The following is a 22,701-nucleotide window of genomic DNA, read 5'->3' on the forward strand; positions in this document are numbered from 1 at the left end:
ATCCTTGTCCTCGATGCATCACACCCAAGCACGAATAGCTGAGTGAAGTATGGTAATGATAGCATAGGACATGAACTCATCACATTTTTCATCTTCTCAAAGGTTTCATGTGCCTCCTCTGTCTGGCAAAAATCTCCCTTCTTAGTGAGGTATGTTAGAGGTGTTGTCATATATGAATACCCCTTAACAAACCTTCATTAATAGTTGCAGAGGCCAAGGAAGCTTTTTAGTTTTGTCACATTCTTTAGGGTAGGCCACTCGATGATTACCCTAATTTTCTCTTAGTGTACCTAGACCCCATTCTCCCTTATCACATGCCCCAAATAAAGCATCTCAATCCTACCAAACTTACATTTGTTCTCTTTGGCATAGATTTGTTCTTGCGGAATTCCCAACACCTCATCCAAATGCCTGAGATGATCCTCCCAAGTCTTGTTGTAAATGATTATGTCATCAAAGAAAATCAACAAATACTTCCGCATTTGTTTATTAAACACATGGTTCATGCAGGACTGAAATGTAGCAGGGGCATTGGTTATCCCAAATGTCATAACCAAAAACTCGCAGTGCCCATAATAGCATTAGTCTTTAGGATATCATGTACCCAAAATTTAATCTGATTGTATCTAGAGCAAAGATCTATCTTCAAGAAGTATTTGTCTCCTTTCAATTCATCCATCAGCTCATCAATCCTTAGAATCAGGTATCGATTCTTGACCTTTTTCTTATTAAACACATGGTTCATGCAGGACTGAAATGTAGCAGGGGCATTGGTTATCCCAAATGTCATAACCAAAAACTCGCAGTGCCCATAATAGCATTGGAAATTAGTCTTTAGGATATCATGTACCCAAACTTTAATCTGATTGTAGCTAGAGCAAAGATCTATCTTCAAGAAGTATTTGTCTCGTTTCAATTCATCCATCAGCTCATCAATCCTCAGAATCAGGTATCGATTCTTGACTTTTTACTTATTAAGTTCCCAGTAATTGATACACATCCTCAAGGTGTCATCTTTCTTCTTAGCTAACACCACTGAAGAATAAAAGGGACTATAACTAGGATGATGTGGCCCAACTGCAACAATTCTTTGATTCCTTTTTTTATATCATCCTTATATACCTTGGGATGGCGGTAAGATTTGGTTATAACTACTTGAACCCCGTCCTCTAACTCTATAAAATGCTCAAATCCTCTATCTGGGGGTTGACCTGGAGGAATATCACCAAAAACTTTATGATATTTACAGAGTAATACATGAATATAATCTAGATATTGTCGAGGCTGATCTGGTGGCTTTGTGTCAGAAATATAGCACTCAACTTCCCACTCTATGTCTATATGTTGCAACATTGTCTCCAATATTTCACATAACACTATCTTAGGTTGTTTAATTCTATCTCTTGTCAACATATTTATAGGGAACATAACTGCAGTGCTGACGGGCTTTCCAAGGAGGCCACGCTACTTCCCAGAGGACAGTGGTTGATACAGGAACAAAGGGGTACAAATGAGTACCGATATTATCACATGCCATATACTGATCAGACATATCATAGGGCAGAGAATCCCTAATTTTGTGTATTTTTTGAACATGCACAGACTATACATATGTATATATTTTCAGTATGATTTTATTTTCTCCTTCAGACCTTATAGTATGGACATCGCCCTGCGTGGTGAATGATTTTATTGTAGATATCAAATATGATATAATTTATCAGACTTTCTATGAACACCCTGCGTGGTGAAAGCAAGATAGATACACATGCACCTTTTTTGGTAAAACAGAGCTCCATTTTTTACTGACGCTCACAGAGATGGCCAAGGGCCAATGATGCATATGCTGAAAAGCATCTACTACATGTAATTTTTCAAATATAATGAAAGATTGTGATTTTTCCAGGGGAAAAAAAACACTATCTTAGGTGGATATTAATGCATGGCCCGCAAGACTACCTTTGTTCCATCATGGTTTGTGAAATCCATCTCCATCTTCATCTGATCAGTAATATATCTCCCAATGGAATAAATCTACTGAACTCCAAGTACCACATTAGTATCAGGTACATCCACCACAAAGAATTCATCTATCAATGTGTAGTTCCCCATGGTTATTTTTCAGTTTTGAAATACATATGGTGCACTCCATCTAATAACCACCCGGTATCACCACTATGAAACCATCAAATTCATCCATCAGAATCTCCCATCAATCCACAATAGTTGCATCTATAAAGTTTTGGAATGCCCCATCATTAATCAATATTGTCACTTTCTATCCTAACATAACCCCCATTACTCTAAATCTATGGTATCTAGGAAGTCCTAACATGGAGGCAATAATAGGGTATTTACCCCAGTCGATGATGTATCCTCACATATTTCCTAGTGTCCATGTTCATGTATCTACTCCTCATCCTCCTCATCATTTTCATTGTTTGAATAAACCTTAATATAATGAGCCTTGCCCACTTTTTCCTTTCCTGCACACCTGTTCCCTAGTGCCTAAGGCTCATGAGCTAAATCTTAGTTTTTTATTCCTCAACTCCTTTTGAGTCTCCTTATCCAACTTTGGTTTCTAATATACTCCCTTTGAAAGGGTTTAACCTCTTTGGTCTTTTGGGGGAAGGATGGTTTAGGAGGAAATATGTTCTACTCCTAATAATAGCATCATACATGTCTCTGGCTCTACTAACTGCATCCTGTAGAATGGCAGGATTTTAAGCCTTAAGCAAACCAAGTAGAGGCTCATATAGCCCCTCTATAAACAACAACAACAACCATGCACAAGATATGTTGGTGACCATTATTGTCAACCACTGAAACTTTGAGATATATGTCTTTAGACTGTCATTTTGCTTCAGCTGTGCCAGCTCTATGAAATGAATCTTTGGGTTCTTCTTGACAAAGCATTCAATGAGCCTGTGAGTAAACTCATCATATGAGGTTATTTTAACATGAACCGAGGTTACTAACCCATGGTATCACCTCATGGGCCTCACCATCCAAATGTAAAGTAGCCAACTTAACGACATTTGTCTCGGTCATCTAAATGAGTTGGAAATATGTGTCCAACTTCTAAACCCATGATCTAGCTGAACATTTTGAGGATCCATCAAAGCATGAGAGGGACACTTTCCCCAGTGTTTTCTATAGTTGTTGGTTCAGCATCATAGCCCTCTTATATCCTTTAGGATTGTTTCTCAGCTTGAGGTTTCAAAAGTCTGTGAAAGTCATAGCACCTTGAAAGTCTCATCCCTACCTCTTATAATCCCCTAAATATGCCCCATAAGGCTCATCGTGGTCAACTTGCTCCATCTGGTCAGAATCCATCTCATTTGAAAATTGTGGCATAGTAGGTCTAGATGACTTGTTGTATATGTGAGGGTGGCTTTGCGTGGTTATGTTTGCATGGTTGCCTTCTCCACTATTAGACGCTTCACCATTAATGTGATAGTTCTTCTATTGTTCCCCTATTGCATTATTGGCTAACTTCCCTTTCAAGTCCACCATCACCTTCTAGACCCTAGCTAGATCATTCAAGATGCTAGCCAAACTGTTGAATTCTTCGTTCTTTCTATCTCCCATGACAGTGTCACCCTTTCTAGATCGTACTTCTTCCTCTTCTTCTTCTTTAGGAATTTCTTCTTCCTCTGAAATTGGAGTGGATCCTCTGACCTTGTAGTGTCTCTTATAAGTGATGTATGGGTGGTCTTCAGAACTCATCAAATATTGTTATAAACTACCCTTCCAACCATACATTTGTCCAAGACCATGCTTTGGTACCATTGTAAGATACCCCCTTAGAATATCTCAATATTTCCCCACTTAATTTTCTGAGTTTTTTTATGTTTGCCAATGAAATGTTTCATCAAGCAGTTTGCATGCACATGGTTGTTGGTGTATTTTCTTGTATTTAATTTTTAAAAATGCACAAAATAACCAAAAGAGACACCATAAAACAATTCAATACATCAACATATAATTTATATTACATTCAAGAATAGTACAGTCCATTGATATATATATTTACAGTAGCAATAAACTTAAGGACAAACAATCATTTCGTTAACTTGACAAAGGAGTTATAATGTTATGTAGATAATAGAGGAACCTGGTATGCATCCCAGCAATATAATATTCAAGATAACGGCCACCTTTTGAGCAACACCAATAATATAACCTTTACTACAACCAACAATAGCTTGCTCCAGGAATAACTCAATCTCAGAAGTGATGAACTTGGGCTATCTTGTACATGCAAAACTTGACCCACATATAAAACAAAACCCAACTTCCACAAGGTAACAAAACTCAATTTCTTCACAGAATGATATCATAAATCAGAACTTGTGTAACCCGAAAACTGCTTGAATGTACACAGAGATAGAAATCAACCCTCTTTAGTTAGTCACTTGGCTTCTTAACAGAAAGGATGTAACTCAACCCCAAAAAATACTACATAATTCAGCCATCTTAAATGTTAACTTTAGTCAACACACTAAAATATCAACTTGGCCCACTAATCTGATTTAGAATATTAGATTTTTGTGCTAAGATCCTTCTCAGATTAGAAACAAAATGCTTTCATTGTGCTTAAGGATTCATGAATTTATGCAAGTGAAAAATGAGATTTTATGTTAATTTTATGATAAATTAAAAATAAATAAGAGACTTAATAGCAGCATAAACATGTACATAACATCATCAAGAACACATTACTACAGGAACATGATAAAGGAGTTCACCCCTCCTGGGATACATTTCCTTGGTCCAGCTTCCAATGGATTAGGCCTCTCTATTATGCTCAAAAATGTAAAAAAGATTTGTTTAAAATGCTCAAATGCTTCTAAAACCTACTCCAATGAGTCTATAATATCCAAAAATAGCCATCTAGCCTCTTTTTGCATCCAATTTGGTGGAAAATTGAAGAAGTTATGACCTCTACTAGTTTTCCCAATATTCGCTTCACAAATTGCACCATTTCTGGCATGATCCTACAATTTCGCTCCAAGAAGAGCTAACTGGGTGAAAATTTCACCGCGCGGTGACCATAAGCTATCGGTACTAACAACTCCATCACAAATCGCAATCGACAAGAACCAACAGGTCTTATGGCTTGTGAACGCGGCATGGGCGATATGTGATTGCGACAAGCAGCAGACCCGATGGAACTATCAACTGTAGTATAACTGTATCACATCCTGAATAAACCGCAATCGGCGGAACCAGGGTAATACATATAACGGGACTTTGTACTGTGCGATATGTGATTGTGATATCGCAATCGCAACCTGATCCTGTCGGGTCCGATTCTGTAACACTTCCTTGTTGCGATGTGTGATTGTGATTATTGCATCACACCCTGGCTTGCTATGGGGCCAATTTTTTAATGTCGACTCACCTCTGATATGCGATTTGCAAAATGCGGGACCAATGGCAACCTACCACTTGGCATTTCCCCATTCGCTAAAGTGTCCTGCCACATCATCTTCTCCTGCAATCTGTCCAAGTCAAACATGAACTTTGACTTGCTCTAACGTCTTCATATGAGCTCGGATTCGAGTGTCATTCGCACCGTTGGAATCAGGATGACGAGAAATTCAATACAAAGTTAAGTTTATTGAGATTCTACCACTTTGATTTTTAAGCCTAATTTTGAGCACCTGATCACCCACAAAGGAGGTAACTCAGTCCATAGAAATAGTGATAAGGCTCGACCCTTTTAACAAGTTAGCCCAACCACCATGCTAGAAAAAAAATAAACCCAATACTTAGCAATGGACTATGGAAATTCAACCTCTTGGCGAGATATGAACTCTTCCTCCAATATTGTTCTAAATCTTGCGTGTAAAGAGAGTGTATAGAATACTTAAAAGCATAATATAAAATTAACTGATAATACCTTAAAAGCTTACTCAATTATGTTGTTGACTTCTTCCTTGGAAACAATGCAGCCCAATGTTGAAATCTAAGTGATTATGCTCCAATACTAGTTAGGGTGTATATTTTCAACACAAAAACCAGCAACTAGAATGAGGGTTTCCAAAAACCCTAGACTCTTTCTCAAGTGCTCTCCAAAAATCTATTTTTCAAGAGAACAAATGCAAGAATGAGGAGAGACTCCTCATTTTCCCTTTCTTTTAACTCACTTGACTCTTTTGCCACATTTTTACCTTTTTATTTTAATAAAGTCACTTTAGTGGGTTTTCTCACTTTATAATTTAGAAGTGACTTTTCATTAGTCTAGGACCAATGTCCCATTTTCCGCCTTTAACTTTTATAAATTTTTATACTAGGAGAATTGTGTTCCCTTGATTAATTTTCCTACCTAGTGTATGGGAACTTAATTAGGCTAGTGGAATCATCCCCTTATGTCTCCTAAGCGAATGGGGACATTACACAAAGTGAGGGGAAGTGCTTGAAGGGTTTCCTTAGGATATGATTCCATTGAAAAATAAATAAATAAATAAATTGCATTCTATCAATAAAATGTATAATATATAAAACACCAATTTTTTCACTTAATGATTTCCTAAAACAATGAGAGTTAGCATAACATACTCCTTTTGAACATTCATCCACGGCAAAAAAAATAATTAAAAAATAAACTTGCTAAAAACCATGATTAGGTGATGAGAAAGAGAAAGGGCATACTCCATTCATTGTAAGATTGAACTTGATATTGTGTAGTTCATCTTTGAATTTTTACACCAATAGGCGTGTCTATTTCGAAATAAGTCTTCCAAAATTTTAATTTTAATTATTAATAATTATTTGGTGGATGGTATAGATTCAACCTCCAGAGAATATCCATGAAATATTTTTATTAGTAGCAAGAGATAGAGGGCTAAGATTTATCTCAAAGGTAGTTATGCCCTTTTTGTTTTTCAATTTAATTTAAAAAATGTCGTGTCCATAAGTGTGGGATTTGGTTTCTATTCAGTTTTTAGTTTATGGAATTGAACTCTTATTGCTTATTGTTACTTTACTATACCTTTTTTGTTACATTTTTTTAATGTATATATGTTTAACTCGTATATTAATCATTTTTAATAATTTAGTTAATTTTTATGTTTTTTTAATCTTAGCAATGTGATATGTATTATGAGGTAAGTGTCTTGATGCATATCAGTGTTTACTATCCATTTAATTTATATGGTTGCGCTAATTATAGCCATGTTTCATCTCTATGTTTCATTGTTTTAGAGCCTATTCGAATTCACATTAGACTATATTCACTCGTGTTCCTTCCATGCTAGTCCGTCTATTATTCAAGTGACTTGAAATGAAACTTTAATTGAAATCTACGTATGATTAGCATATGTTGTAATGCCTTCTTTCGAACTATAAGACCTTATATAACATCATGGCATCTCTTCCCTTTACATATGGGGCATTCTTTATTGTTTTAATAATTAGGTCTCTATACAATATAGTTATTCTTACACTCATGAATTTGCTTATATTCATTCCCCAAGTTGGCCAACAATTAACATATATCTCTACAAGTTATTCACAACACCTTAACTTAAAGGAATATTCTATTTTTTATGCCCTAATGTAATACTATTAGACATCAAATCAAATCCATATGCATGACAATCCCTGGTTAATATTTCCTCAATGAAAGTAAATGTAATTATTTTAAAAAGCCGAGAGAAAGGGACATGGTATCCAATTGCTTGGTGAGGGAGATTACTTGACAAATTTGTGAAATTAAAAGCATCATCCATGGGTTGGCTGAGAAGTTTAATGGGCTGACTGTGCAATAAATCAACTAAAAAATAAAAGGGCATGCCCATGTGTCATTTAGCTCTAACACTAAGCAACAAAGGACAAACAATTAAATAATGGTAATTGGCTACACTATACAAGGCAAGTTGATTATGTGGAGCCTCAAAATAGACAGAAATTTAATCTGTTGAGGGGGCATGAAAACGAGTCAAAAAGGGCATAGAACGCACTCTTAGCACTTGCGAAGCGGAAGAACAGATAGTGGTGAGCACTACAAAAATAAATAATAATAATAATAATAATTCTTTCAATGGTCGGGGTGAATTTGCATAGCGGTGATCAGAATTAATAGTGATCGAGCTCTGGAAAACTATGAACCAGCTGAGGAAACCTTAAGGCATTGTTGGTTGAAATATTATAGAGAGTAATGGTTTGCCAAAAGATTGAAGAACACATTGGAATCTTATAGATTGATGAACCTACTGGATTGGGAAGGGACACTCGAGTATTATCAAGGATGTTGAACCACCAAGAGTTTCCTTAGGGCTAAAGCTCCAGTGCTTAACTCACTGATGAAATACGTAGAGAGATGATGTCTTTTCCCATAAATATCTTGTCCACTGATGAACCTTCCCTTGATGTGGACTCTCTTCTCCTGACAATGAGTTGAAACTCTTTGTATTGTGGTATCCTTGCATGGATGTTAATCATGTCTAAAAATTCTAGAAAGACTAAGTGGAAGCTTTTTTAGTTGGTGAATGAAGGCAAAGTGACCTTGTGACATCCTAATTCAACTGTCAATATTGATTAAGTTTCCTCTCAAAGCACTCCACCTCAAGCATTGGAATCTAGCTCGGGGTGATAGCTACAAGTAAATGTGGTTGTATCTTATCTAAGGTTGGGTGGAGAGTTATAGTGCCAATCTTAGTTTGCATATCTCTTATAAGATAAGTATTCTCTTATGTCTTTGTGCATGTGATTATCTTGTTTTCATTTATTGTGATGAGATAATGTCATGATGACGTTGAGGAGTGATTTTTTCCTGCATGTACAAGGAACATTAATATCTTGTGTAAATATTTAATGAATGGCTACTTTCTTGTGAATATTTCTGAGCTTGATAATAACTTATAATTTCCTTAGCATGAAGATATAGGAATATTTGTTAATAACTAATTATCCGCACTAATATGTTTGAATATTTGGTCATTGTGTTAATAAGATGGTCATGCTAACAATAGGAATGCAACTTCCTACTTCCTATGTAGAAGTGCTCTCGAAATGTTTCCTCTAGGGAATGGTTTATTCATGTATCCATCCCGAGCCTACAAATTGGCCTAACTATCCTATGTATGAAGAGGTAGACAACCTTTTCTAACTAATTGGATGATTTTACGAAAATGATGTGCCTAGTAGGTCATGATTTATAAATTGTAAGGCTCACGAGGAATAGCATATATATATATATATATATATATATATATATATATATATATATATAACTAATTGGATGATTGTATGAAAATGATGTGGCTAGTAGGTTGTGATTTATAAATTGTAAGGCTCGGGAGTAATAGCAAGCTACAGGTTGTGTTAAGCTAAGTTCTTGCAAGCTTAGGAAAAATAGGCTTGAATATGTACACCTATATAAGTACATGAACATTTATTCCAACTATGCATTCGTGGCTGAGTTTGGAATGAAGTAGAACAAACTCAGGAGGGATATATCAAAAGGGCCTACATATACCCTTGTATGTTTATAGATTATGCATTGGAGCCCTAAGCAAAGGCCCTTATACGTGCCTTAACAATCACCAAGCATGGGATGGAATCCTTAATACTAAAGCATAGGAAGTCAGAAGGAATGGCTTAACCCTCCTCGATCTTGTGACGGGGCATGTGTTGGGTTGTGTTATATTCTTTCCATGACTAGCCTTTGTAGTTTACGGGGGGGTTAGAGGGGGGTTGGAGCCCCCCCCCCTTTGTTGCGCCAACTACGTAGTGGGGGGGTCACAGGAGGGCGACAGCCCCCCCTGTATGAGGGGTTTGAGGGGGGCGGATAGCCCCCCTCTACGGGGTCTGAGGCAGCGCCTTGGGGAAAAAATTTGGACCCTATATTAGGTTGGGTGAACCTACCTATGGTTTTGTGCATGGTTTTCGCACATGGTTTTGGATGCGATGGTTTGCATTCCATGGTATTAGATGCTTCGGCATGTATAAATATGTATTGTAACATTGAAAGGAACATAATGAAAAATCAAGTTGGTAATCCCTGTTTTGGGATCTAGGGGAAAATCTCTGTGTATATGTGTTTTATGTGTTATGCTCTCGCATTGTTTATTTTTTGTTCTTAGAATTCATATGCAGGTAATTTTTGTACAGGGTTAAAACCTACTTTTGGTATCGGAGTTGTTTTGGCTTCAAGGGGATGCCTTTGTTGCTGAGGGGTTTCACTCGGGCCTGTGGTAGACCCTATTCAGTGGGAGATCTGCGGGATCGATTCTGGTGGTGAAATAAGATGGAAAGTAGTGGAAAGATAGAGATCGAGAAATTTAATGGTCAAAGTTTTGAGTTATGGAAACTCAAGATGGAGGATCTATTGGTAGATAAAGATTAGTGGATCGCGGTAGATCAGGGTACTAATCCAACGGGAGTGTCTAATGAAGAATGGAAGAATTTGGATCAGAAGGCAAAGAGCACAATATGATTGTGTGTCTCAGATTCAGTATTGTTGAATGTATCAGGGGAAGCTACAGCTAAGGCTTTGTCGGACAAGTTAGGGACTTTGTACCAATCTAAGTCTCTGGTGAATAAAATGTTCCTACGGAAAAAGTTGTATAACCTGAGGATGAAAGATGGAGACTCGGTGAAAGAGCATCTGAACACATTTAATACTGTGGTAAGTCAGTTCTTATCTATTGATATTAAAATTTCAGATGAAAATAAGTGCACCAGTTTGTTGTGTTCTCTACCAAATTCGTGGGATAGTATGGTTATTGCAATAGGTAGCAATGCAACTGCCTTGCAGTTTAATGAAATAGTCTCATCCTTGCTGATAGAGGAGATGAGACGGAAAAATATGGAGAGCCAGAATGGTGATGCCTTGTCTGTACGAGGACGATCCCAAAACAGAAACAAAAATAAGTCATCGAGTGGGAGATCTAAATCTAGAGGGAGATCTAAATCTCTAGGAAACCTTGTAAAGGTGGTTTGCTGGAAATGTGGAAAGGAAGGGCACTACAAAAGGGACTGTAAATCTAAAGCTCCTGACAAAGGAAAGTGATCTAATGATGCTCCTTCTGCAAAGGGAAAAAACACTTCAGATGAAGGTGGGGATGTGTACTTGGCTTCTTCAAGTACACATCTAGATCATGAGGCATGGTTGATTGACTCAGGTGCATCTTTTCACTTCACTCCCCATAGAGAGTGGTTCTGTGAGTATGAGAAATACGATGGTGGTTATGTCTTCTTAAGGGATGATAGGAAGGCTAGAATCGTTGGTCGTGGAAAAGTAAAGTTGAAGTTGCAAGGTGGAAGTGTTAGAACACTTCCAGGTGTTCTACATATTCATGCATTGGCCAGAAATCTGATTTTGGTAAGTAAGTTGGATGATGCAGGTTTAAAAATAGTGTTCGAGAAGGATACCTACAAGATGGTTCGGGGAGCACTGGAATTGATGCAGGGAGTTCGGATTGGAACTCTATACAAGTTGCAAGGTAGCACTGTTGTTGATGGATTCAACAGTTTTGTGGTTCCTGAAAGTGGAGCAAAAAATCTAGTGGTCTCTGGAAAGAAGACCATGTTGTGGCATCAAAGGCTTGGAAATATTGGAGATAAGGGCATTTGAATACTTCATGGTAAAGGTATGGTAGAAGGTATGAGTAATAGCTCTCTGGACTTTGATTTCTGTGAAAATTGTGTATATGGGAAGCAGAATCAGGTGAGTTTCCCCTCTGGTGGTAAGAGGGTGAAACAGATATTAGAGCTTGTGCACAGTGATGTGTTTGGACCTGTGAAGGTTCCATCACTGGGTAATTTTGTGTACTATGTATCATTTATAGATGAATTCTCAACGAATACATGGATATATTCCTTAAGAAGAAATCTAAAGTCTTTGACAGGTTTAAAGAATTTAAGGCTTTGGTGGAAAACCAGACAGAGAAGAATATAAAGGTGTTGAGGACCGATAACGATGGAGAGTTTTGCAGCAAGGAATTTGAAGAATTATGTAAGAAGTGTGATATAGCACAGCAGAAGACTACTCCATACACACCTGAGAAAAATGGAGTTGCAAAAAGAATGAACAAGATATTGATGGAAAGGGAAAGAAGCATACTCAGTGGTGCCGGGTTAGGACAGGAATTCTGAGCAGAGGCAGTGGAGATAGGATGTTACCTGGTCAACAGATCACCTTCATCAGCGTTGGAGGATAAGACTCCACAAGAGGTATGGATTGGTAAGAAACCCTCTCTTTCACATCTGAGGGTATTTGGGTGTGATTCATATGTACATGTTCCAAAGGAGAAAAGAACCAAGTTGGATAGTAAATCTGAAAAGTGCGTCTTTATTGAGTATAAGGATGGTTTAAAGGGTTATAAGATTTGGAACCCAGTAACAAGGAAGGTTGTGTACAGCCAAGTTTTGGTGTTTAGAGAGGTGAAAGATGTTATTAAACATGAAATCCAACCAAAGGAACCTGAGAAGATAGAGTTTGAGCTTAAGGAGGAAGAATCAGACTCTACAGTAGAGGAGGAATCAAAAGATGAAGAGCCAAAAACTCCAGGTGTGAGAAGATCAGTTCAAGAAAGAAGGAAGCTAGAAAGGTATAGTCCGTCTGCTTTCTGTTCAAATTTTGCTTTATCTGTTATTGATGATGATCCCAGAACTGTGAAGGAAGTAGTAGATACAGAGGACGACAAACTCTAGAAAGAGGCCATGGTTGATGAAATGGCATCTTTGCACAAAAATGAGGCTTGGGATCTGGTGGAGTTGTCGACTGGAAGGAAACCCATTGGCAGCAAATGGGTGTTCAAGAAGAAGACAAATGCAGAAGGAAAGGTGGAGAAATACAAATCTTGGTTTGTAGCAAAAGGTTATTCCCAAGTGTCGGGAATTGATTTTGGTGATATTTTTTCTCCTATTGCCAAGGTAGCTTCTATTAGATTACTTTTATCTGTTGCCGCTATTTTTTATTTTGAGGTAGAACAGATGGATGTGAAGACAACATTTCTTCACAGGGATCTGGAAGAAGAGATCTACATGAAGAAACCTAAAGGCTTTGTGGTGAAGGGTAAGAAAGAACTGGTATGCAAGTTAAAGAAGTCTCTGTATGGGTTAAAATAGTCACTAATGATGTGGTATCATAAATTTGATACATTTATACGAGGACTTGGCTTCACTAGAAGTAAAGTAGATCATTATGTGTATTTTAAATTAATTGGTGACCATGTTATTTATCTAGTCTTGTATGTGGATGATATGTTGCTGGTTGGAAATGACAAAGAAATTATCCAGGAATTGAAGACCAATTTGTCCTCCAAATTCAACATGAAAGATCTTGGTGCTGCAAACCATATTTTGGGCATGGAAATTAAAAGAGATCTGGTAAAGAGGAAGCTCTAGTTAAACCAGAGGAAGTATGTCGAGACAATATTGTAAAGGTTTAATATGCAGGATAGTAAACCGGTGAAGGTTCCTATTCATGTTGGTGTAAAGTTATCTACTGAATAGTGTCCCAAGACACAAGAAGAGGAAGAGAACATGTCTCATGTTCCATATGCAAGTGCAATCAATACCCTGATGTATGCAATGGTCTATACTAGACTAGACATTGCACATGCAGTGAGAGTATTGAGCAGGTTTATGTCAAAACTAGGAAAGGAGCATTGGATAGCAGTGAAGCGAGTTTCCAGGTATTTGCATGGCACTAGTGATTATAGTTTGTGCTACCAAGGAAGACCGGGATTGGACATAGTTTTGGATATATGTGGCTTCGTTGATGCAGACTGGGTTAGAGATCTGGATCAGAGAAGATCTACAAGTGGGTATGTGTTTAACCTATTTGGAGGTGCAGTCAGCTGGAGAGTAAGAAACAATTTGTAGTGGCATTATCAAATATAGAGGGATAATACATGGCAGCCACTCATGCAAGCAAGGAAGTAGTTTGGTTGCAGAGATTATGTTCAAGTATGGGGTTAGTACAAGGAGCTATAATGATAGACAGTGATAACCAAAGTGAAATTTTCTTGGCAAAGAACCCTGCTTATCATTCAAAGACAAAGCACATTGATGTTCAGTATCACTTTGTGAGGGATATGATAGAAGACAAAAAGGTGTTGCTGGTAAAGGTGGACACTTTGAAGAATACTGCAGATGCATTGACAAAATCTGTGAGCTCTGAGAAGTTCTCTTGGTGTAGAGAAACAATGGGCATTTCAGGGTTGGATAAATGACTAAGCTCTCCTGTGGCCCCCTGTGGAAAGAAAACAACAAGTGGGATAATGTTGGGTTGTGTTATATTCTTTCCATGACTAGCCTTTGTAGTTTACGGGGGAGTTAGAGGGGGGGCGGAGCTCCCCCTTCGTTGCACCGACTGTGTAGTTGGGAGGTCACAGGGGGGGTGGAAGCCCCCCCCTATATGGGGCGTTTGAGGGGGGCAATTAGCCCCCCTCTACGAGGTCCAGGGCAGTGCCCAGGGGAAAAAAATTTTGGATCCTACATTAGGTTGGGCAAACCTACCTATGGTTTTGTGCATGGTTTTCGCACATGGTTTTGGACACGATGGTTTTCGGTCCATGGTACTAGATGCTTCAGCATGTATAAATATGTATTGTAACATTGAAATGAACATAATGAAAAATCAAGCTGGTAGTCCCGATTTTGGGATCCAGGGGAAATCTTTGTGTATATGTGTTTTATGTGTTATGCTCTTGCATTGTTTACTTTTTGTTCTTAGAATTCGTATGCAGGTAAAACCTACAGCATGGTAATCAAGCGCTCAATAAGAGAAATCTGAGCCATCGATGGGTAGCACTCTTGGTCGTCAAATAACCCCGGAGCTTGTCCCCGGAGGTTTCAAGGGGAGCCCCAAGGGGAACTCCGACGATTTATTCCTGGGGTTACTTCGCATAGCGGGACTAGTTGAATGACCAACACAAAGTGACAAATGAAAACCTTTAATCCCTCTACAAGGTGTTTTATGTGAATTGAGTTATGTCAGGGTTAGTGGAACCCATAGTTACTTGGCACATGATGTGGAGGGCATGAGGAAGGATGACATCACCCCAACATTTAGTTTTAGTGACATCACCCTGGATCCCCAGAACCCAAAGATTTCAAACGGAGTATATGGTAGAATGCCTAAGATATAAGTCTCAGGATGACATGGCGCGTGGGACCCATTTAGTGGGGACAAGTGTCGTGTGTCATGAATGATTTTGTTTATATGTAAAGGGGGTGATTAAGCTGTATTGTGACATGTATGTTTCCACGTAGCCTAAAAGGTATTCCCTGGAAGTTTCAATGAGAAACTGTGCTAGAACCCAGTGGGATTATATTCCCGAGGAGACACAGTTATAGAAGGCCTGCACCCGTGTACGTTGCACATGTCATTTATATGTTATATATTAGTCCATGTGGGCTATAGAAAAATAATCATGCACAACCTAGTATGAGCAGGTCAATAGCGGCCACGTGGTATAATGGCGTATGATGGGGACAACCACATGGCGACCACATGGTAGGTCTAGATGACATGGCACTCTCTAATAGGCCAATCTTTGAATGGCTATATCTTTTGATCTAGGAGCTAGATTGGGAAAAACTTTATATCATTGGAAAGGTATCGACGAGACGAACACAACAATTTGATTCAAGGGACCATAGATAGGATTGCCCATATCCTTAGAAGGAATAATGTCTCCTCCTCATTCAAGCCTCTAAGGACCATTAGAAATTCTCTTGGTTCGGTTAAAGACCCTATAGACCCAAAGGACATGAAAGGGGTTTACTTGGTTCCATGTTCCTATGGTATTCCATATATTGGAGAAACGGGTCGATCAATTAACCAGAGGATCCATGAGCACGCTACAAACATAAGGCACAATCATTCTCACTCATCGGCTCTTGTTGAGCATGCGAAGAAATCCAAGCATCATGTCTGTATTGAGGAATCCAAAGTCCTTGCTAGGATTGATCATTTCCACCATAGGAAACTTAGGGAGGCTATTGAGATTGAGAGGCATGCTAGAAATCTCAACAGAGATGATGGTTGGAAATTGAGTAAGAGTTGGATTCTGACCCTCTCCTTATGATCCTCTTATCTTTCCCACACCCCACCTCCCCCCCCCCCCCCTCCCCCGCCTTTTTTTTTAATTTTCCCTCATCCCCCTTTTTTATTTATAGATTTATATCTTAATTAAAATTAAAAATCTCAAGCTTCTAAGTGCTTGATATTATAGTAAAATTTCCCTCTCAAATTTTCTTTTTATTTTTAACTTATTTTACCCCTTTACTTTGATTCTCTTTTTGAACCTATTTTTCTTAATGAACTCCTAATTCATCTCTTTACCTTATTCTTTATAATAATTTGGTATTAAAAATTATTAGTATTTAAATATAAACTATTTATAACTTAGTCTTAACCCCTTATTAATTTTTAAGGTATTCTTAATGACACATTACTATTGTTCATAATCCTATATACTAGTTTATAACTAACTAAATTTATAATATTAAATAGTTCCCTCCCCCCCTTTTATCCTTCTCTTCTCTTAACCATATTCATTATAATATGTTAACCTCTCTATTAATTGATATTATAAAACAACTATTTTTATTAATATTTATAACCCCTTATACTTTTTATTATTTAGTTAATTCTTAACATCCTTATAACTAAATTCAAAATATTAAATTATTTATAACTTATTTTAGAATATTAAATAATTTAGAACTAAATTTAAAATATTAAATAATTCCTATCCCCCTTTTTATAAATTAAAATAAAATAAAATTAATTAATTTTACATGTTTAACTAATCTCCAACAACTAGTTTGTCAACGGCTAACATTGAGCAATGATGCATCCATGTTATTTATTCATGAAGATTGTATGGTTTTTTCCCACATTGTCCTGAGGATGAACCACATTAGTTGGTTTGAAACGTTGACCAAATCCTAATGATGTGATTAATCTGAAAGGCATTTATCTATAATGTTATTCTCTTTAAGCTTTGAAAAATTCAAGAAAGGGCAAAAAATTTAGACCCCATTTACGTAACTAGACTTTGGAGGTCAAATCATCATAGTAACTACCTCCTTCTATCCTTAGTCGAGACTAGGGTAATGATCCAAATGGAAAGTGGCATCCACCCATGGTATTCATCCACCCATGGTATTTATCCACCCATGGAATTTAGCTATGGTATTGTAAGTGGCATCCACCCATGGTATTCATTCACCCATGGTATTTACCCACCCATGGAATTTACTAATGGTATTGTAACTAAAAAAATCTATAAGTAACAAGTCACATTTTGTAAAAGAAGAGATTGTGTACAGGATATCATAGGTAGCGTCGGCCACCACCTTTTCTTTGATCTCTCCTAAGCAATGTAGTAAGATCATTTCCCATACCAGTAAATTTGTCTTCCTTATGATTCACCCTCAGAGCAAGAGGAAGATTTTGGCCACATCCACAACCTCCAAACATGGTTCCTCCACACGACAGCAGTAAATAGACAAGATCGTGGAGGAGTACAAGGACATCTTCACCTCACTCACAGGGGTACCCCTACACTGTCAAGTTAAGCACTCCATCGATCTAACCTTAGGTGCGCTGCTACCCAATGCACTGATAAATCAATGCTCTGTTATGGAGAATGATGAAATCAAGATGTAGATTCAGGATTTGTTTTAGGAAGGGAACATCAGGCCAAGTTCATCATCCTGTGGGAGCCCAATCGTGTTGGTACATAAGAAGAACAGAACCTAGAATCTTTGTATTGACTATCAGGTGCTGAATAAGATCATTGTCTGGAATAGGTATCTAATCCCATGGATTGATGACCTTCCAGACCAGCTCAAGGGGGGGAAATATTTCAGAAAGATTGACTTGAAGACCAGTTATCACCAACTACCAATCAAACCCGACGATGTGTGGAAGATTGCCTTCAAATCCAAGTAGGGCCTTTCAGAATCGCTGGCCACGCCTTTCAGGTTGACGAATGCCCCCACAACCTTCATGTGGTTGATGAACAATATATTACAACCTTTCATCAACCCATTCGTGGTAGTTTATTTGGACGACATCCTGATTTCAGCCAGAGTTGGAAAGAGCAACTACACCATATTCAACGGGTCCTCCAAACCCTATGACAACACAAATTGTGTGTCAATTTGGAGAAATGCACTTTTGGTATGACCTAGGTTCAATATTTGGGGTACATCATTGATGAGCAAGGTGTGCATATGGACCCAACCAAGATACAAGTTATTGGAGATTGGCCAACCCCAACCACTCTAACAAATCTCTGCATCTTTCTAGGTCTTGCCAATTTTTATCGTAGGTTCGTGTTGGGATTCTCTCATATCACTTGGCCTTTGAGTCGAGTCACCAAGGGCGGAGAAAAATCAAAGTTATTTTGCTTTGAATGCCAAAATAATGTGTTTGTCAAGTTGAAGCATCGCCTCTGTTATGCACTAGTGCTCACATTACCATACCTACAACAACCATTTGAAATTGAGACAGATGTCTCTGACTATGCTATTGGTGCAATTCTTACCCAGTAGGGGCATCCTGTGGCATATCACAGTGAGACGCTTTCATATACAGTATGAAAGTTTCCACTTATGACAAAGAGATGTATTTAATTGTGCAAGTCAACCGACAATGGAAGCATTACATTATGGGGAAGGAAACAGTCATCCACACAGGCCACCGACCCCTACAGTTCATATAGACACAAGGAAAGTTGCAGAACAATCACCATCAGAAATTATCCAGATATCTGCAATAGTTCCATTTGAACATTAAGTACAAGAAGGGTAGCACTAATAATGTTTCAAACTACCTCAGCCAACTGTCGGTTATGGCGCCAATCATTGTGCTCAACTCTTGTGGACACAAGACTTCAGGATGGCCACATCTTTACAAGAGTGGTCTAGAATTCGGCACCACATACCAGATGCTCCTCGAAGGTAAGAAAGTTCCAAACTTTCACCTCCAAGACACATTTTTATGCCACCATGGACACCTTTGCATTCCTTCAAGAAAGTGCGCCAAGATGATTTGGAAGGCGCACTACAATCAGGTCGCTGAACATTTTGGGGTAGAAAAAATGATGGCAATGCTACAGAAGTATTTTTATTGGCTGAACCTTCGACAAGATGTTGGGAAGTACATCAGATCTTGCACTGCCTATGCCATTACCAAACCTACAATCAAGAATCAAGGCTTGTATACTCCTCTGTCTACTCCTAGCTGACCCTGGGAATCCATCTCCATGGATTACATATCAGGCCTTCCTTCTATCAATCATGGCATCGACTGTGTTTTCATGGTTGTCGACAAATTAAGATGGTCATTCTGTGCCCTGCAAGAAGAGTATCACAACAGAATCCACCGCCAAATTCTTCTTTGAACGAGTATGGGTACACTTTGGGATCCCACAGTCCATTATCTCAAATCGGAACAACAAGTTCCTTAGTACATTATGGTCAAGCCTCTAGTCGTTGTTGGATACCAAGCTCACTAAGTCCATGACCTTCCACCCCAAAATTGATGGCCAAACAAAGGTCGTCAATAGGATGATCGTGCACATCCTATGCATGTACAACTTGAAGCATCCACACTCATGGAATGAAAGCATCCCATATGTCCAGCACAGCTACAACAGATCTCTCCACAGCTCAATTGGCCACAGCTCCTTTGAGGTGGGGTTGGGATTCCAGCCACTATGTCTCATTGATGTTTCCACACCACTTGCAGCTACTTAGGTAGATTCATCTCATGTCCATCTGAAGCTGACAGAGCTACCAGCTTCATTGAACACATTCATTACATCTGCCAACAAGTCCATGACATATTTGATAAAGCAAATGCTAAGTACAAATAGTGTCATGATCAGCATCAAGTGCCACACAAGTTCCAGGTGGGCGACAAAGTTTGGTTACATTTGTAGAAGTAGCGCCTCACTAGGCCCCACTGCAAGATTAGTTTGCTCCAATATAGGCCTTGCACCATCACTAAGGTTGTAGGATACAATTCTTTCAAGCTCAACATTCCATCGTTCCTTGGCTCACACCCAGTATTCAATGTGGACCGACTGCGGCCATACTTTCCCCAATTGTTGGACACATCAGACATTGCTGAGCAACTGACACCAATAGAGCTCAACCTAAGTTATATCGAACATGCCACCACTAATGAGATCATGGACACATAGATCAAGAACACTTTATAACAGATGATCTAGCTATATCGAATTGTCAAAGCGGGCCAACTCCTTCACTAGGGCAAGTGGCTCCCCAAGGACTAGGTTCGACAGAAATTTCCTCACCTCATGGAGGTTCTACATGCAATGGGGACCATTAGTTCCGAAGGGGAAAGGACTTATCCAGGTGGATATTGGTGTCCACCTACCTATTCCACCTGGAACTCCCTTTTGTTTCATCAGTTTCCTTCATTATAGCAAAATTTACTATTTTTAGTAGTTTTTCGGGTCCTGAAATTTCAGAGTTATTTTGATCCCCTGAATAACAAGGGTTGGCCGCAAATTTTTTAGTACTCAGATAGACCTTTCTAACAAGGTATCATACGCGCCAAACAAAGATCATATGACCAAGTTACGACCCCAAGAAGTTGGTTGTCAAACTAACCCCAACATGGCCCACAAACTCTTGGTGTTCCATCTCCTGGGGTTAGGGTTTTGGTTTTTTAGGGTTTCCCTTTGTTGTTCAATAATAGAAAGGCCCTTGAGGCATGTAGAAACCACATCTCTTCTCAGAGATAAGCTACCATCACCCAAGCTAGTTTATTTTCATTCTGAATGTAAGCATCTTTCAGTTCTTTGATATTAATAAAATGAATATTTATTTTTGTCGTGTATTTGTGTTTATGTTTATATATGTATTCGGTTTAGTTCCTGCATAAGTTTGGATCAGGTAAGTAGGGGGTACATTACAATATGTGAATGATGACAAATATGTTTGATTTTTCATTTAATATCCTTATTCATATCATATTCATCCATTAATAATCCACCTAAATTATTATCAATGGATTCCATAAATATATGCTTAGATATGTTAATTAGTAATACAAATGTGAAAACATAATTCAACTAACTTTAGTAGGGTAGTGAAGCTCTTGCCTTACTACCAAATTAACATTGATTTGATTTCTAATAACACGAACATGTATAAAAAATTTGATGTTCTACTTGCAAACGATTTTCACATGCTTATCTATTGTTTGCTTAATGGATACATTAATGTGAATATCATCAATATTACATTTGTGTTAATTTTCTTCTTTATCATCATTATTATCAACCATACAAAATCTACCTCATCATTGTCTCCATCCCCAAAGAAACTTGTGAGCATTTCATTCAATCTTTCTTCATGGACCCCATTTTCATCAACAACTTCATTCTTAAAAGTAGGTTGTGTTTCATCAATGTATCCCAAGTACATCATTCATTTAAACTTCAATGATAGTGTTCTCTTCAATTATTCTCTTCTCACCCTATTATGATTTAAAGGATGGATTGTATTATCACATCCATATCTTAGGATATTATTTGAAAAGTATTTGCAGATGTATCATTAATATCTCCCAATAATTTAATTAAGATACCATTTAATTACATTAATGAACTAGACTTATCATTTTTCTTTCCACAAGGAAAACACTGTAATTTTTCATTGTTTTAGGAAAGATACAAAACCTACATTTTTTAGATGCACTCACTACGCATTGCTTGACTTCACCTTGGTTTGTGGCTGGGTTCAAAAAATATTTCTATTTTAACTATTCCATGACATATTTGAATTTTGTCCATAAAACCGACAAGTAAATACGCATTACCATCCATCAAAAAAGGAACCAACATTATGAGATTGGTCGATCCCATTTACAACATATATGCTTAGAAAAAAGGCATCAAAAATTAAATTGTACCTTCCCCTTTTAAGGGTTCACTTTTACAATGCATTACATACTCAAATTTTCAAGAATATTTACATTACAAAATGTAAAAAAAGGCATGTTCATCTTTGGTTGGCATGTTTGATAAAAGGCAGGTGGTAAAACTCATATGAAATGTCGTCCCTCTGCTCCCCGATGTGCCATAGGTATTGTTCCATGTTTATCCCATATTTTTAAAGTAGATCAACCATAACATTGTGCTCTATGTAAAATAATTTGAATGAGTCTTTAAGTCATCAAATGTCTTCTAGGATTAGGCTTAAAAGCAAATTCCTGCAAAATTGTGCTTTGTTTAGCCAATAGACTATTAACATAGAGTCACCATATAGTTGAAGTTGTGTGGAACCCTTTTCCTTTGGAAAGACTAATAAGTTTTTTCAACCCAATAATTCATCCTTGTTGTTTATGCCTGAGCCAAACCCCATTTTAGCATGAAAATTGTGATTGGATGATAGGAAGAGGACGTATCCCCCACCACTCTTATTTAGAGAGTCACCAAAGGCTCCATCATAGAAAGCCATGGTTTTGTCAAGTCCAAGGATTCTTCCACGATTACTCTGGGAGGAGGAATGCCTTTTTTGCTTGACCTTATACTTTTGTGATCCATATTGATTATGAGATTGTCTTTCGGATTAATCACATCATTAAGTTATGGAACTTAGTGAGCCAGAACTGCCAAACCTTCAACTGCAATTCTCTCTAACATTATTATTTTTTCTTGAAAGGTGATTTTATTGTGAGCCATCCAT

The sequence above is a fragment of the Pinus tabuliformis genome, chromosome 7, assembly GCF_031772625.1.
Source record: "Pinus tabuliformis cultivar Carrire ecotype Pingquan chromosome 7, CPIR1, whole genome shotgun sequence".
Lineage (NCBI taxonomy): Eukaryota > Viridiplantae > Streptophyta > Pinopsida > Pinales > Pinaceae > Pinus > Pinus tabuliformis.